We start from the raw sequence: 16,641 nt of genomic DNA on the forward strand, positions 1-16,641 counted from the left end.
TTCTATGTGACAGGAACACCACACAAAAGAGTACGCCGACCAAGAAACTCGGACAGATATGACGAACGGTACGCAGTTAAGCATCCCTCCTCTGTGATGGTGTGGGGGTGTTTCAGCTACTTTGGTGTTGGCAACTTAGTTATGCTTGACAAAGGAGTGTCAATGAACACAGAAACATATCTTGACCTGCTGCATGACAATCTTGAAGAGTGCTTCGACAAGTGTAACGGTGAAACCTTCATGCAGGACGGTGCGTCATGCCATACGGCCAACATTGTAAGGGAATGGTTTGGCATGTGTGAACTTAATTATTTTGAAAGTTGGCCAGCAAACAGTCCAGACCTAAACCCGATTGAAAATGTGTGAGTATGATGAAAAAGAAGCTCCAGGATCTGGACACGAGCAGTGTAGCGAAGCTCAAGCAGGCGGTCGTGCAAGTGTGGGGAGAACTGTCACCTACATATCTGGAAAAACTAGCAGATTCTGTACCACGTCGGTTGGAATCTGTCATAAAGAGGAAGGGAAACAGCACAAAATATTAGGTAAGGTAAAGAAATTATATTTTTAATGATAGTAATAGATGATTAAGGCAAATTTAATGGTATTGCATGGTACGAAAAAACACAAAAACAACACGCGCCACTTTCATTGGCGGCCAGTGTAGTAGGGATCTAGATTCTTACCAAGATGAGGCCTAGAGCCCCATCTAGAAGCAGATGAAACCTCCAACCAGGACTGCAGGTAAAGATAACTAGAGGTATGGCATAATGGTTGGCTAATGTGGTTTCATCAAAACTCCAAGAAGCCCTTCACTCAAACTCATAGAGAACATCACCTAGAGAAGTATCAAGTTGGCATTTAAAAGCAACAACAGAAGATGCAGTGACAACATGCTCAGGCACCTCATTCCAAACAGATAACACCCTAATCGAAAAGAAACGAGCCCTAACTTTTGTGTCCCAACGAGGAATGGCCAGCTTGTAGGAGTGACCTCTTGTTACAGCATTAAGGTTCCTAACAAACAAATGTTCAAGATCAGGGCACAGACCATGCAAAATCTTATAAACCATAATAAGATCAGCTCTAAGCAAACGGCCTTTAATTGAATACAACTTAAGTGTAGAGAGATGCTCAGAGTATCTCAGATTTCCAAAGCCAGATATTAACTTTGTCCATTTCTGCTGTACTCCCTCCAACAATCTAAGAGGACACTGCTAATTACCGTCAACTGCCGTCAACTATGGAGAAAGAGAGAGAGACTCTTTCCCACTCCCAAGATCCTCCGCAATTTGTTTTGCTTTCACACACACACACACATCAAAACCATTCCCATGACAACTGACCTACCAGTGACAGGAGTTTACTTTTGTTTAGCCTTAGTGACCGCCACCATTTCACCTCAGCTACAATGGCTACTAGGAAGTCGACTTGAGCCAGACAGACAGGAGCCAAGACTGTGCCTCGTAAAAAAGCTAAGAAAATAGAATATCCCTGTGGATTCTGTCAACAAAGTTGTGCAGCAGACACAATTTTATGTTCAGGCTGCATGACATGGTTCCACCGAGATTGTGCAAAGCTGACCGAAGAGGAATTACATGTCTTGGGAGTGACAGACATTGACTATTTGTGCTCAAGCTGTTGTGGTAAACCTCAAGAGAATAAATTTGACTATCCAAATTCGTTGCAGCGACTGGAGGAGTATACTGGTGCCAACAAATCATGGAATATGTTAAAGAAAGTGTGTGACTGTGAAGTGATATTTTTGCGCAGTTATCAATTTGATTGTACAGTTGATACATTAACAACATATCCTCCATGTCATGCAGCCTGAACATAAAATTGTGTCTGCTGCACAACTTTGTTGACAGAATCCACAGGGATATTCTATTTTCTTAGCTTTTTTACGAGGCACAGTCTTGGCTCCTGTCTGTCTGGCTCAAGTCGACTTCCTAGTAGCCATTGTAGCTGAGGTGAAATGGTGACGGTCACTAAGGCTAAACAAAAGTAAACTCCTGTCACTGGTAGGTCAGTTGTCATGGGAATGGTTTCAATGTGTGTGTGTGTGTGAAAGCAAAACAAATTGCGGAGGATTTTGGGAGTGGGAAAGAGTCTCTCTCTCTCTCTCTCCATAGTTGACGGCATTGACGGCATTTGACGGTAATTAGCACAGGCGATCTAAGATCACCAAGATAACCTGGATTCCACACCGCAGATGAAAAGTCCGAGATTGATCTTATATGTGTAATAAATACAGCTCTCATAAATTCAGGGGAACGACACACTGTACCCTTAAGAATGCCAAACCCCACACCACTTGCCTTCATTGCTGTTTCTCTTACATGTTGATGAAACTTAAGTTCATAGTCTACCGAAACACCAGAGTCTTTATGCAATTGCTTAACAGAAATCTGTTGATTACCAATAAAATATGGAAGTGAGTCAGGAGCATTGTGGAAGTGTCTACAAAAACTAATTGCAACACATTTTTCAACAGAAAATGACAAGCCTCATGAAAGACTGGTCTCATGGAGCTTGTTTACATCTCTCTGCATTAAGTAGTGGCCTAATTCAAAATCAGCTTTAGAGATTGGAGCTGCTAGATACAGTTTAAGATTGTCATCAAAAAGGCAATATTTACAAGATAGATTAGAAACAACATGGTTAATGTAGACCAAGAACAGAAGAGGCCCAATCACAGATGCTTGGGGAACTCCACTTCCAACATTTACACTGCAACTTGTGAAACCTTGAACAATAACTTTCATTGTTCTACCAGATAAATAATCGTAGAGCCATTCCAACAATGCACCTCTGATGCCAATACATTGTAACATTCTAAGGAGCAGTTGGTGATTGACTACATCAAAGGCTTTTCTATAGTCGAAAAATATGATATCAACAGAGAAGCCACAATCATAATAATCGGTAACATAATGATAGGAGTATAAAAGTTGGTTGGAAACAGATTTACCAGGCCTAAAGCCATACTGGTGAGGAGAGAGCAGGTGGTTACTTTCCAAATAGGTAGACAAATGAGAAACAATTATTCTTTCAAAGGACTTACAGCACACAGATGTCAAGCTGATGAGTCTGTAGTTGAGGGAATCAGAATGAATACCACCTTTGAATAATGGTGCAACATTAGCAACCTTCCAGTCCAAAGGGACATGTTTAGAAGACAAGGATTTGCAACATATTAATAAAAGAGGATAACTTGTATCAGATCCCCTCTCTCCCATCTTTGTTCCAGGGTTTGTAGATCCATAGCCTTTAGTCTCTCCTCATATGTCATCCCTTCAAATTCTGGAACCATTCTTGTAGCCATTTTTTGTAGTCTCTCCAGTTTCCTTATGTGTTTCTTTTTATGAGGGGTCCACACTACTCCTGCATATTTCAATCTGGGTCTTATTATAGTACTTATCAATTTCTTTGTCCATGTAGTGCAATGCTAATCCAATATTCCTTAGCAAATTATATGTCTCTGAAAATTCTATCAATATGGCTTACCGGTTCATTGTTTTCTTCCATTGTCACTCCCAAGTCCTTTTCCTTTTTGACTTTTTCTAGTTCTACTCCATCTCCCATCTTATAGATTTCCACTGGTCATCTTTCACTCTTTCCTATTTCCATGACATGGCTTTTGTCCACATTGAATTCCATTTCCCATTTTTTACTCCATTTCCAGATCTTGTTTAGATCTTCCTGCAATATTTCACAATCCTCTTTTTTGTTTTATGACTCTGCACAGTTTCGCATCGTCCGCAAACAGATTTATGTAGCTGTTCACTCCCTCTGGCATGTCGTTTATATATATATATATATATATATATATATATATATATATATATATATATATATATATATATATATATATATATATATATATATATATATATATATATATATGAGAAAAAGTATTGGCGCCAATACTGACCCTTGTGATAATCCGCTTTCTACTGCTCTTCACTTGGACTTCATATCTTTAACTAACGTCCTTATTTCTCTCCCCCTCAAATAATTTTTCATCCATCTCAATGTGCTTCCTTTTAAGCCACCCTTCTCCTCTAACTTCCATAGTAATCTTTCATATGGCACTTTATCAAATGCCTTTTTTTAAATCCAAATGAATACAGTCAACCCATCCCTCTCTCTCTCTTGTACTCTATCAACTATTCTAGAATAGAAACTCAATAAATTAGTTACACAAGACCGTCTTTTTCTAAAACCAAATTGGCAATCCATTGTTTCTTTATTATTCTTTGACACATCTTGCATATTACACTAGTTAGTGATACCGGTCTGTAATTTAAAGGTTCTTCCTTCCTTCCGCTCTTATATATGGGAACCACCTCAGCTCTTTTCCATTCTACTGGCACTGTTCCATTTTCTATTGAGCATTTTATGATCTATATAGGACTTGCTAGTTCTTCCCTACATTCTTTTAATATTCTGCTTGAGACTTCATGTAATTCCATCATCAACTTTTTTATTTCAAGCTTGGTTACTTTAATCTCTTTCATATAGACAGTCTCTCAATTACCCTGTGGCCTTTCAAACTTGGATTCCTTAGTAAAGACCTCCTGGAACTTATTATTTAACAGTTCTGCCATACTTTTTGGGTCGTCCACCGTCCCATTTTCTCCTTTTAACCTTTCTATTATTTCTTTTTGTCTTATTAGATTTTTTCCGTTTATGAATCTGTAGAACAATATTGGTTGCTCCTTGCATTTTTTGACTATGTCCTTTTCATAGTTCCTTTCTTCCTCCTTTCTCACCTGAGCATATTCATTTCTTGCTGCCTTGAAGTTTTCCTTATTTGCTGGATTTCTGTTTCTCCTCCATCTTTTCCATGCTCCATCTCTTTTCTCCTTTGCCTTGGCACACCTTACGTTAAACCAATCTTTCTTTCCTTCTTCTTTAGGTCTATATTTCGGGACATATTCCCTGACTCCTGTTTTGTATATTTCCAAAAATAAGTTATACTTCTCTTGCACTGTCTCTGAGTTTTCCATCTCCTCCCAGTTTACGTTTTTAAAATAGTTCTTGAGATTCTCAATATCAGCCTTTCTGTAATTTAATCGGTCTCCTTTGTATGAATTGTCTCTATCTTCCTTTCCTTCTTCTATATCCATTTATAATATTGCATGGTCACTCTTTCCCAATGGGCACTTATATCTTATATCATCATTCATTTGTATACCTCTTGTAAAAACTAGGTCCAATCTCGCCGGCTCATCGTTTCCTCTGAATCTTGTGCATTCCTTTACTCTCTGGTCCATCATATTGTCTATCATTAGGTTCAGGAATCTTTCTCCCCAGGCTTCTTCCCCCATACCACTTTCATAATTTTCCCAGTCCACTTCTTTACAGTTGAAATCTCCTACTAATATCACTTTTCTCCTTTCTTTAATGATTCTCGTTAGACTCCTTATTGTGTCATCTATCATGTCTTTATATTCTTGATTGGTCCATGAATTTGTTTTTGGTGGCACATATGTTCCAATGATTGTTAACTCCTTTTTATTAATATGCATCTTAATATACAATACTTCTGCTTTTCCTTCCCCTTCCCCACACTCCACTTGGTTTACCACTATCTCTTTCCTTGACATCATCATGACTCCTCCTCCTCCTTTACCCACTCTGTCTCTCCTCCATATATTATACCTTTTATCTATGTCTATTTTTATTGCCTCATTTAACTTTGTTTCCACCAGGCATACAATATCTGGTTCTTCTTTCTTTATGTAATCTCTTAATTCTAATTTACTAGATAAAATCCCATCTATGTTTGTATACATCATTTTTAATCTCTTGTTCTTATCATTTTTAGTTAAACTTGCTCCATTCTTTTCTCTTCTTTCTCTTTTATATACCATTTCCTTATCCTGTCTCCTAGAATTCTCCAAAAAAATGCCTTCTCCTCCTGTGACCTTTCATTATTTTTTCCCTTGCTTCTGCCACCAGTTCGTTGTGTCTCTTCCTTTCTTCCTCATATATATATATATATATATATATATATATATATATATATATATATATATATATATATATATATATATAAAATCTTTGCAACCTTCTGTTTCTCTAAGTTTTGTTGTTCTTTATAGTATTTCTTCTGTTGCTGCTTGTAATTTTAGTAGTATCTTAATTGGCCTCACTGTTCCTTCTTGATATGGTCCCATTCTGTGGATTTCTTCTACTTCCTCTTCTAAGTTCTGTCTATCCTCGTCATTTAGATGTTTTAGTAGGTCTTTGACTGATTTCATCTCCTCCTTTTCCCTTTTTGGTCTGTATATTTATTTATTTATTTTTTTTTTTTTTTTTTTTTTCTTTCAGGGCAAAAATAATTACACTTTTTTTTGTGCAATTTCCCTTACTAGATTTTCTTTTTTCTTGAGGACTCCTATAGTTTTGTCTGCCGTATTCTCATCTCTTTCTTTTAACTGTTCTTGAAACACTTCCTGAAATGATTCCTTGTCTTTCTTATCATGGACTCTCTATGCTTGTACTTCTTTTTTAATCACGTTCTATACTCTTTCCTCTTCCTTGTTTACTAGATCTTTCAGCTTCTCTTTTTCTTTCTCGGCTTTACTGAGTCCTTCTTCCATCAATTTCTTGTAGTTAGCTACTTCTTTCTTTAATTCTTCATTTTCTGCTCTTAGCCTAGCTTCATTTTCTTCCTTTATTCTTTCTTTCAATTTCTGGAACTCTTTTTCCTGTTCTTCGTTCTCTTTCATTCCCATACTCTCTTTTATCCATTTATCTAATTTAGGTTCATTAGTCAACACTCTATTAAATAATGAAGTATTTGCCGTATCAAAGCCTTCAAATGCTCTTTCACCCTCACCAATATAATCATCATCTTTCATTCTTTCCCTGGTCTCATACCTGAATTTAGATAGAATCTCTTCCTTACTCATGATTCTCTAACACTGTATTCATGAAAACGAGTCTACACTACTCGCCCAGGCCACTGCAAACACAAAACAACAGGTAGTGAAGATCAGCTGATTCTTGGAGGTACGGCACTGCGTCCTTCCTCAACCGCATCTCAGACCTGTGTATTTACCTAGTTGTAGTTTTACAGGGCCTGGGCTTTATGCTCGTGTGGTCCCGTCTCCATATCTACACTTATCCAATTTTTCTTTAAAACTATGTACACTCTTTGCTGATACCACTTCCTCACTCAAACTGTTCCAAGTCTCAACACATCTTTGCAGGAAACTAAATTTTTTAACATCTCTCAGACATCGTCCCTTCCTTAGTTTCTTACTATGCGATCTTGTGCTTCTAAAGTCATATTCTTCTCTCAGGATCAGTTTCTCATTATCCACTTCATCCATTCCGTTAATCAATTTATAAACTTGTATCAGATCCCTCTCTCTTCTCTGCTCCAAGGTTGGTAGATCCATTGCCTTTAGTCTCTCCTCATATGCCATCCCTTTAAATTCTGGAACCATTCTTGTAGCCATTTTTGTAGTCTCTCTAATTTTCTTATGTGTTTCTTTTTATGGGAGTCCACACAACTCCTGCATATTCCAATCTAGGTCTTATTTTAGTACTTATCAATTTCTTCATCATTTCCTTGTCCATATAGTGAAATGCTACTCCAATATTCCTTAGCAAATTATCGTCTCTCTGAAAATTCTATCAATATGGCTTACCGGTTGATTATTTTCTTCCATTGTCACTCCCAAGTCCTTTTCCTTTTTTACTTTTTCTAGTTCTACTCCATCTCCCATCTTATAGATTCCCACTGGTCGTCTTTCACTTTTTCCCATTTCCATGACATGGCTTTTGTCCACATTGAATTCCATCTCCCATTTTTTGCTCCATTTCCAGATCTTGTTTAAGTCTTCCTGTAGTATTTCACAATCCTCTTTTTGTTTAATGACTCTGCACAGTTTCGCATCGTCCACAAACAGATTTATGTAGCTGTTCACTCCCTCTGGCATGTCATTTATATATACGAGAAAAAGTATTGGTGCCAATACTGACCCCTGTGGCACTCCGCTGTCTACTGTTCTCCACTTGGACTTCATATCTTTAACTATCGTCCTTATTTCTCTCCCCCTTAAGTAATTCTTCATCCATCTCAATGTGCTTCCTTTTAAGCCACCCTTCTCCTCTAACTTCCATAGTAATCTTTCATGTGGCACTTTATCAAAAGCCTTTTTTAGATCTAAATAAATACAGTCAACCCATCCCTCTCTCTCTTGTACTTTATCAACTATTCTAGAGTAGAAACTCAATAAATTTGTCACACATGACCGACCTTTTCTAAAACCAAATTGGCTATTTGATAATATTTTGTTGTCTTCAAGAAACTCAATCCATTGCTTCTTTATTACTTTTTCACACATCTTGCATATTACACTAGTTAGTGATACCGGCCTGTAATTTAAAGGTTCTTCCTTCCTTCCGCTCTTATATATGGGAACCACCTCAGCTCTTTTCACTCCACTGGCACTGTTCCATTTTCTATTGAGCATTTTATGATGTTGTATATTGGACTTGCTAGTTCTTCCCTACATTCTTTCAGTATTCTGCCTGAGACTTCATCCGGTCCCATTGCCTTTTCCTCATCCAATTCCGTCATCAACTTTTTTATTTCAAGCTTGGTTACTTTAATCTCTTTCATATAGACAGTCTCTCTATTACCCTGTGGTCTTTCAAATTTGGATTCCTTAGTAAAGACCTCATGAAATTTACTATTTAACAGTTCTGCCATACTTTTTGGGTCTTCCACCATTCTGTTTTCTCCTTTTAACCTTTCTATTGTTTCTTTTGTCTTATTTTTCCATTTATGAATCTGTAGAACAATTTTGGTTGTTCTTTACATTTTCGACAATGTCCTTTTCATAGTTTTTTCTTCTTCCTTTCTCACCTTAGCATATTCATTTCTTGCTGTTTTGAAGTTTTCCTTATTTTCTGGATTTCTTTTTCTTCTCCACCTTTTCCATGCTCCATCTCGTTTCTCCTTTGCCCTAGCACATCTTGCATTAAACCAATCTTTCTTTCCTTCTTCTTTAGGTCTATATTTTGGAACATATTCCTGACCCCAGTTTTGTATATTTCCAAAAATAAGTTATATTCTCTTGAACCGTTAATGAGTTTTCCATCTCCTCCCAGTTTACGTTTTAAAATAGTTCTTGAGATTCTCAATATCAGCCTTTCTGTAATTTAATCGGTCTCCTTTGTATGATTCATCTCTATCTTCCTTTCCTTCTTCTATATCCATCTCTAATATTACATGGTCACTCTTTCCCAATGGGCACTTGTATCTTATATCATCGTTAATTGGTATATCCCTTGTAAAAACTAGGTCTAATCTTGCCGGCTCATCGTTTCCTCTGAATCTTGTGTTTTCCTTTACTCTTTGGACCATCAAATTATCTATCATTAGGTTCAGGAATCTATCTCCCCAGGCATCTTCCCCCATACCACTTTCATAATTTTCCCAGTCTACCTCCTTACAGTTGAAATCTCCTATCAATATCACTTTTCTCCTTTCGTTAATGATTCTCGTTAGACTATCCTGTGTGTGTGTGTGTGTGTGTGTGTGTGTGTGTGTGTGTGTGTGTTTGTTTCTTTGTTTCTTTGTTTGTATGTCATTCTCAAAGCCCTTGCTGCCTGTTTCCTCCTCTGTTACATCCAGCTCAGCATCTACAAACTCCCTCCTGCATTTTCAGTGCAGCCCTGGAGTTCATGCAGGACCAGCCATGGCCAGGAGCAGTGTTGCAATAAGGCCAAGCAGTAGCAGCAGCAGCAGCAGCAGCAGGAGTAGTAGTAGTAGTAGTAGTAGTAGTAGCAGTAGTAGTAGCAACAGCAGCAGCAGCAACAGGAACAGCTATGAGCAGTGGGTGAACCCAAGAGTGAGGAAGACCTACACTTGTGACCACTGTGGCAAAGTTTGCTTCACCAAGGCTGCCATTACCAAACCTCTCTCCCATGCCGGCAAGACAACTGAGAGGCAATCACTGAACACACTGCCACCAGCTCAGGAACTACAAGTGTGACCACTCCGGGAAGACATTTGCCCAGAAGAGTGTTGTTGCCACGCACATCCTGACCCACACTGAGGAGAGAAAGTTCCAGTGCCTGGAATGTAAAAGATTTACCCAGAAAGGTACCCTTGACAGACATCCTGATCCACACTAGAAAGTTCCAGTGCCTGGAGTTAAAAGATTTCCAGGAAGGTCTTGACAGACACATCTAACCCACACTGAGGAGAAAAGTTCCAGTGCCTTTAAAAAGATTTACCAGGAAGGTCTTGACAGACACATCCTAACCCACACTAGAGAAAGTTCCAGTGCCTTGTAAAAGATTTACAAATGTAACCTTGACACACACATGCTGAGCCACACTAGAGAAAGTTCCAGTGCCTTGTAAAAGATTTACAGGAAAGGTACCCTTGACACACATCCTGACCCACACTAAGAGAAAGTTCCAGTGCCTTGTAAAAGATTTACCCACAAAAGTAATCTTAACAAACACATCTTGATCCACACTAGAAAAGTTCCAGTGCCTTGTAAAAGATTTCCAGGAAAGGTACCTTGACACACATCCTGACCCACACTGGGAGAAAAGTTCCAGTGCCTATGTAAAAGATTTCCAGGAAAGGTCCCTTGACACACACATCCTGAGCCACACGAAAAGAACTGAACAAGTGCCTCCAAACATAACAAGAAAGACTAGACTTCTCACCAAAGAGAACAGCTTCTCATAGATGGAGGAAACTAAGAGCTGGGAGATTCAGAGAAGAACTAGAAAAGAGCTACATAGATAAAGATGAATCTATCCAGTGGAGGTACAATTAGCATCAGTCAAGGAACTGTCACCATCTGAAGAGAGCCCTCGGATACAGTGCTCAAGGTGCAATTATACAAGGTTTGATCCATTGCATCTTGCAAATGACCAACAAAAGAAAATCAGAAAAAGGTGGGATTAAAAGTTCCATTATGTGCAAAGATTTCCCTGAGGTAATCTTGACACACATCCTGAGCCACACTCTTGTATAAACTAGGCTCTCCTGAGTGTAAGAGAGAAGGAAACAGACACAGGAGGATCTGCTCTGAGCCACCTTAAAGACAAAGTGCAGCAGAGGATCAGCCATCAAAGAGAAGAAATGTGGCAATCAATTGGTGCCAGACCAAAGCCACACAAGGAACAAGGAATCCTCAAGAAAACACACACAGTGACAGGAACAGAGCAACAACCCAGCCGGGTGCAGACTGCCAGAAGCCAAGCCAAGTGGCTGAAGCCTTGCCACCACAAATAAGGTTACTGACACACCAGCTGGCAATACCAGTAGTGACTTGTTGTTGTGTTGTGTTGACTCACAAGGTTACTGCCACACACCAGCTGGCAATACCAGTAGTGACTTTTGTTTGGTTTGACTGCACACACCAGCTTACTTGTTTTTTTTACACACACACAGCTGGCAATACCAGTAGTGACTTGTTGTTTGGTTGACTCCACAATTACTGAACACACAGTGCCACAATACTAGTAGCTGACTTGTGGCAATACCAGTTTTTGACTTGTGGGTGTTTTGACTGACTCCACAATTACTGCCACACACCAGCTGGCAATACTAGTAGTGACTTGTTTTTTGGTGACTCCACAAGGTTACTGCCACACACCAGCTAGCAATACTAGTAGTGACTTGTTTTTTTGGCCACAGGTTACTGCCACACACCAGCTTCAATACTAGTAGTGACTTGTGGGTGTGGTGTGGTGTGGTGACAGCTGCCACACACCAGCAATACCAGTAGTGACTTGTGGGTGTGGTGTGGTGACTGGCCACAAGGTTACTGCCACACACCAGCTGGCAATATCAGTTGAGACTTGTGGGTGTGGTGTGGTGACTGTCCACAAGGTTACTGCCACACACCAGCTAGCAATACCAGTAGTGACTTGTGGGTGTGGTGTGGTGTGGTGACTGGTCACCAGGTTTATCCTGAGATGTAATCTTGACAAACACATCCTCACCCACACTGGGGTAGGGATGTACTGGTGTGGTGTTTGTGGCAGTGTTTCTGCAGCAAGATGGTGTTGCCAGACACACCTCCAAACACACCTAGCAGTGTAGATTTATTTTGTAGATGTGGTGGTGGTGTGTGAGGGAGTTGGAGTGACTAGTGTTTGTGTGTTTCTGCTTTGTACTGAAGTGTTGGAATAAACTTTTGTTGCTAAAATGCAGAGTTATGTAATCCATCAGTGTGTGTGTGTGTATTTACCTATTTGTGTATTACAGGGCCCGAGCTAAGCTCTCTGTGTCCTGTCTCCTTGTTCACTCCTGTCATATCTCTCTTTCATCTGATTGACACACACTGCATCAATGACATCACTGCTCAGTTTATTCCACTTATCAATGCTACGATGCGGGAAACTGTACTCTCTCATGTCATTTAGACAGATGTCTTTTATTAGTTTTTTCCATGTCCTCGGAGATGATTACTTGTGGTCACCTTTATCAACTCTCTGTCCAATATGTCAGTCTTGTTCACCAATTTATACATAGTTATCATGTCTCCTCTTGTTCTTCTCTCTTCTAATGTGGTCAGCCCCAGCTTCCTCAGTCTTTCCTCATAGTCTAACTCCCTGAGTCCCAGTACCATCGTTGTTGTCAGCCTCTGTACCCTTTCCACCTTCTTCACATTTTTCTTCATATGCGGTGACCAGACACAAGCTGCATATTTTAACTGGGGTCTTATTAAGGTACATAATATCTTCATCATTCCTTCATCTAGGTAGTGGAATGAAAGACCAATATTTTGAAGCATGTATGTTTTCCAAAAAATCTTGTTAATGTGTTTCTCCGGTGACAAAGTGTTTTGCACGGTTACTCCTAAGTCTTTCTCCTCATTGGTCTCTTCAATTTTCTCATCACCCAGCCTGTAATCCGTTTGGTCTGTATCTACTTCCCATTTTCATAACATGGGTCTTGTCTATATTAAATTCCATCTGCCACTCCTTACTCCACTCATATATTTTATCAAGATCTTCATGTAACTTGTTACAATCTTCCACATTCTTTACTCTCCTCATAATTTTAGTTTCATCCGCAAACATATTCATGTAACTGTCAATTCCTACTGGCATATCATTAACATAAATAAAAAACATGATGGGACCAAGCACTGAACCTTGTGGAACTCCACTGGTTACCTTCTTCCAATCGGACTTCTTTCCTTTCACCACTGTTTGCATTTCTCTTCACACTAAATAATTTTCCATCCATTTTGCTAGTTTATCACTTACTTGTGTGTGTGTGTGTGTGTGTGTGTGTGTAATTACCTAGTTGTAGTTTTACAGGGCCTGGGCTTTATGCTCGTGCGGCCCTGTCTCCATATCTGCGCTTATCCAATCTTACTGTAAAAGTATGCACACTCGTTGCAGACACTACTTCTTCATTCAAACTGTTCCACGTCTCGAGACATCTTTGCGGGAAACTATACTTTTTAACATCTCTCAGACATTTTCCCTTCCTCAGCTTCTTACTATGCGATCTTGTGCTTCAACTGGCATATTCTTCTCTCAGGATCAAATACTCATTGTCCACTTGGTCCATTCCATTTATCAATTTATAAACTTGTATGAGATCCCCTCTCTACATTCTCTGCTCCAATGTTGGAAGATCCATAGCCTTTAGTCTCTCCTCATAATGTCATCCCTTCAAGTTCTGGGACCATTCTTGTAGCCATTTTTTGTAGTCTCTCCAGCTTCCTAATGTGTTTCTTTTTGTGAGGGGTCCACACTACTCCTGCATATTCCAATCTGGGTCTTATTATAGTACTTATCAGTTTCTTCATCATTTCTTTGTCCATGTAGTGAAGTGCTATTCCAATATTCCTTAGCAAATTATGTCTCTGAAAATTCTATCAATATGGCTTGCCGGTTGATTGTTTTCTTCCATCGTCACTCCTAAGTCCTTTTCCTTTTTGACTTTCTCCAGTTCTACTCCATCTCCCATCTTATAGATTCCCACAGGTCGTCTTTCACTCTTTCTCATTTCCATGACATGGCTTTTGTTCACATTGAATTCCATTTCCCACTTTTTACTCCATTCCCAGATCTTACTTAGGTCTTCTTGCATTATTTCACAATCCTCTTTTTGCTTTATAACTCTGCACAGTTTCGTATCAACTGCAAACAGATTTATGTAGCTGTTCACTCCTTCTGACATGTCATTAATATAAATGAAAAGTATTAGTGCCAATACTGACCCCTGTGGCACTCCGCTTTCTACTGCTCTCCACTTGGACTTCATATCTTTAACTACCGTCCTTATTTCTCTCCCCCTCAAATAATTTTCATCCATCTCAATGTGCTTCCTTTTAAGCCACCCTTCTCCTCTAACTTCTATAGTAATCTTGCATGTGGCACTTTGTCAAATGCCTTTTTTAAATCCAAATAAATACAGTCAACCCATCCCTCTCTCTCTCTTGTACTCTATCAACTATTCTAGAATAGTTGTGTGTGTGTGTGTGTGTCACCAGCAGCAGCAGCAGTGAAGGTAGCCAGGCTTACAAAAGAAATGTTAGCTAAGAGCAGGAAAGACAGGGATGCCACAGTCACTTGTACTCAACTCAGCACTCTTGGTTATGTAGGAAGAAGAGAAAATTCTCCCTCATGGTGTTTTATTGTCTGCTTCATAACAATTACAGCTTTTCTGTGGTTCTGTGGTGATGCTCGGGCAAATGTGTAAATACTCGGCCATAATTGTGAAGAATGCACATTGTTTTGTTATTTGTCAAGATCTTTAGTAACCTTGTCATTTCCATCCTTCATATTTATCCTTTCATGAAAACATTCCTTCATAACTGTGGCTGGGTCTTTATATATTTGTGTGAGCATCACCACATTTATTGTGGTGTCAGTTGTTCTTCACTTACACTCACACTGATGCCTTCAAGAACCCATTGTTGTGTGTGGCTGTGTGTTTTTTCAGTATAGCCACTGCTAGGTTGACGAGGATGTCTTGTACACAAGGTGAGATGTGATGATGTGTCATGCTTTTATTTCTCACTCACACACACACACACACACACACACACACACACACACACACACACGCTTATGTGAAGAAAATTCTGGAGTTGGAAGGTAAAATTGAAAAACTGTTTGAAAAGTATGGGGGCCTGGAAACGAGTTATGACAATGTAATGAAAGAGTGTGCCGATATGAAGAAGGAAAATGAAGTACTGAAAGAGGAAGTTAAGCTAATTAAAGTGAATTGCGAAAAATGTGGAGAATCTCTAGGAAAAGTGATGGAGAAGCAGGCTGAATGGAAAAAAAGTCAGGAAGTGGAAAGAAAGGAGGTAAATTACAAAGTTGCAAGTCTGGAAAAGGAAATCAAAGAGTCTGGGAGAAAACTTTGGGCCTTGCTGAAATTATAGATCAACAGATCATAGAAGAGAAGATTGCTGAGAAAGTGGTGAAGGTTATTAAGTCAAATGAGACATTGGTGAGGGAAACTGTAGACAAAAAGAGATGTGTGGTGATATTTGGTGTGGAGGAGGATAAGACACCGAGTAAAATGGAGAGAGAGAAAACATAAAAAGGTGATAAATAATATCATTAATGTGGTGCAGGAGGAGGAAAAGACCTAGTACAAGAAATAGAGGACTTCCATAGAATTGGAAAGTTCACAAGAGAAGGTATGAGGCCAATAAGAATCAAACTTAAGTCACAAAAGGATGTAGATGAATTGGTGGAGAAGTCATGGAGGCTAGCCCAGCAGGAAACAACAAGGAAGATTTGGTTGAGAAGAGATCTCGGTGAAAAGGAAAGAGAAATGTTAAATGAGTTGAGAAAGGAGGCTTTGAAAAAAATGAAGAGAGGACAGAAGAGGAGAAGAAAGAGTTTTCTGGAGAATCTTGGATATGAGACTGAGGAAGTGGTTCATAACCCAGAAAAGTACAGCAAGAAAGGACTAAAGAAACTTACGTATGAGCGGAATGTAATGTATTCCAACATAAATGGAGTGATATCGGGATTTTAGAACTCAACGATTACTTGAGGGACAAGAACCCAGATATTGTGGGTCTTACTGAAACAAAACTGAGAGAGGGAGAAGACCTGATGATGGTTGGAGAAGGAAATATAATGTTTGGAAAAGAAATAGAGTAGGTAAGATGGGAGGAGGAGTGATGTTGCTGGTTAAAAAGATATAAAGGTGGATCAAGTGAAAGAAGGTATGGGAAAGGCAGAAGTGCTAAAGATCAGAGCAGAAACTAATGAAGGAAAAAGAGGCACTACATAGTGGTGTACGTACCACCTAAGACAAATGCATGGTCAGTACAGGAATATGAAGAAATGATAAGTGATACAGGAACATGTCTGGAAGAAATGTTGGGTGGCTGTGAACGAACTATAATGATGGGAGATTTTAATTGTAAAGAGGTGTGTTGGGAGGACTGGTCAATGGAAGGATCAGAGACAACATGGGAAATACACTATTGACACTGGCAATGGAAAATGTGTTAACTCAGTGGGTCAAAGAAGATACTAGGTTTGGAGGAGAGGGAGCATCGTCAAGACTGGACTTGGTCTTTAGTACAGAGCCAATGGTCATTGAGGAGATGAGGGTGGAGTGCCCTTTAGCAAAGAGTGATCATGCAGTTTTGGAGT

The 16,641-nt window shown here is 39.3% G+C and overlaps 1 protein-coding gene across 1 annotated transcript in view; it reads left to right on the forward strand.

Moving 5' to 3' along the window:
* Nucleotides 1-370: 370 nt before the first annotated feature.
* LOC123509302 (gastrula zinc finger protein XlCGF46.1-like) overlaps nt 371-16,641 on the forward strand; it is a 41,945-nt gene continuing 25,674 nt past the window's right edge. The window contains exon 1 of the mRNA XM_045263522.1: nt 371-542. The gene's annotated coding sequence lies outside the window, so the exon portion shown is untranslated. The remainder of the gene's footprint in view (nt 543-16,641) is intronic.

This window comes from Portunus trituberculatus, chromosome 26 (assembly GCF_017591435.1).
Source record: "Portunus trituberculatus isolate SZX2019 chromosome 26, ASM1759143v1, whole genome shotgun sequence".
NCBI classification, from domain to species: Eukaryota; Metazoa; Arthropoda; class Malacostraca; order Decapoda; family Portunidae; genus Portunus; species Portunus trituberculatus.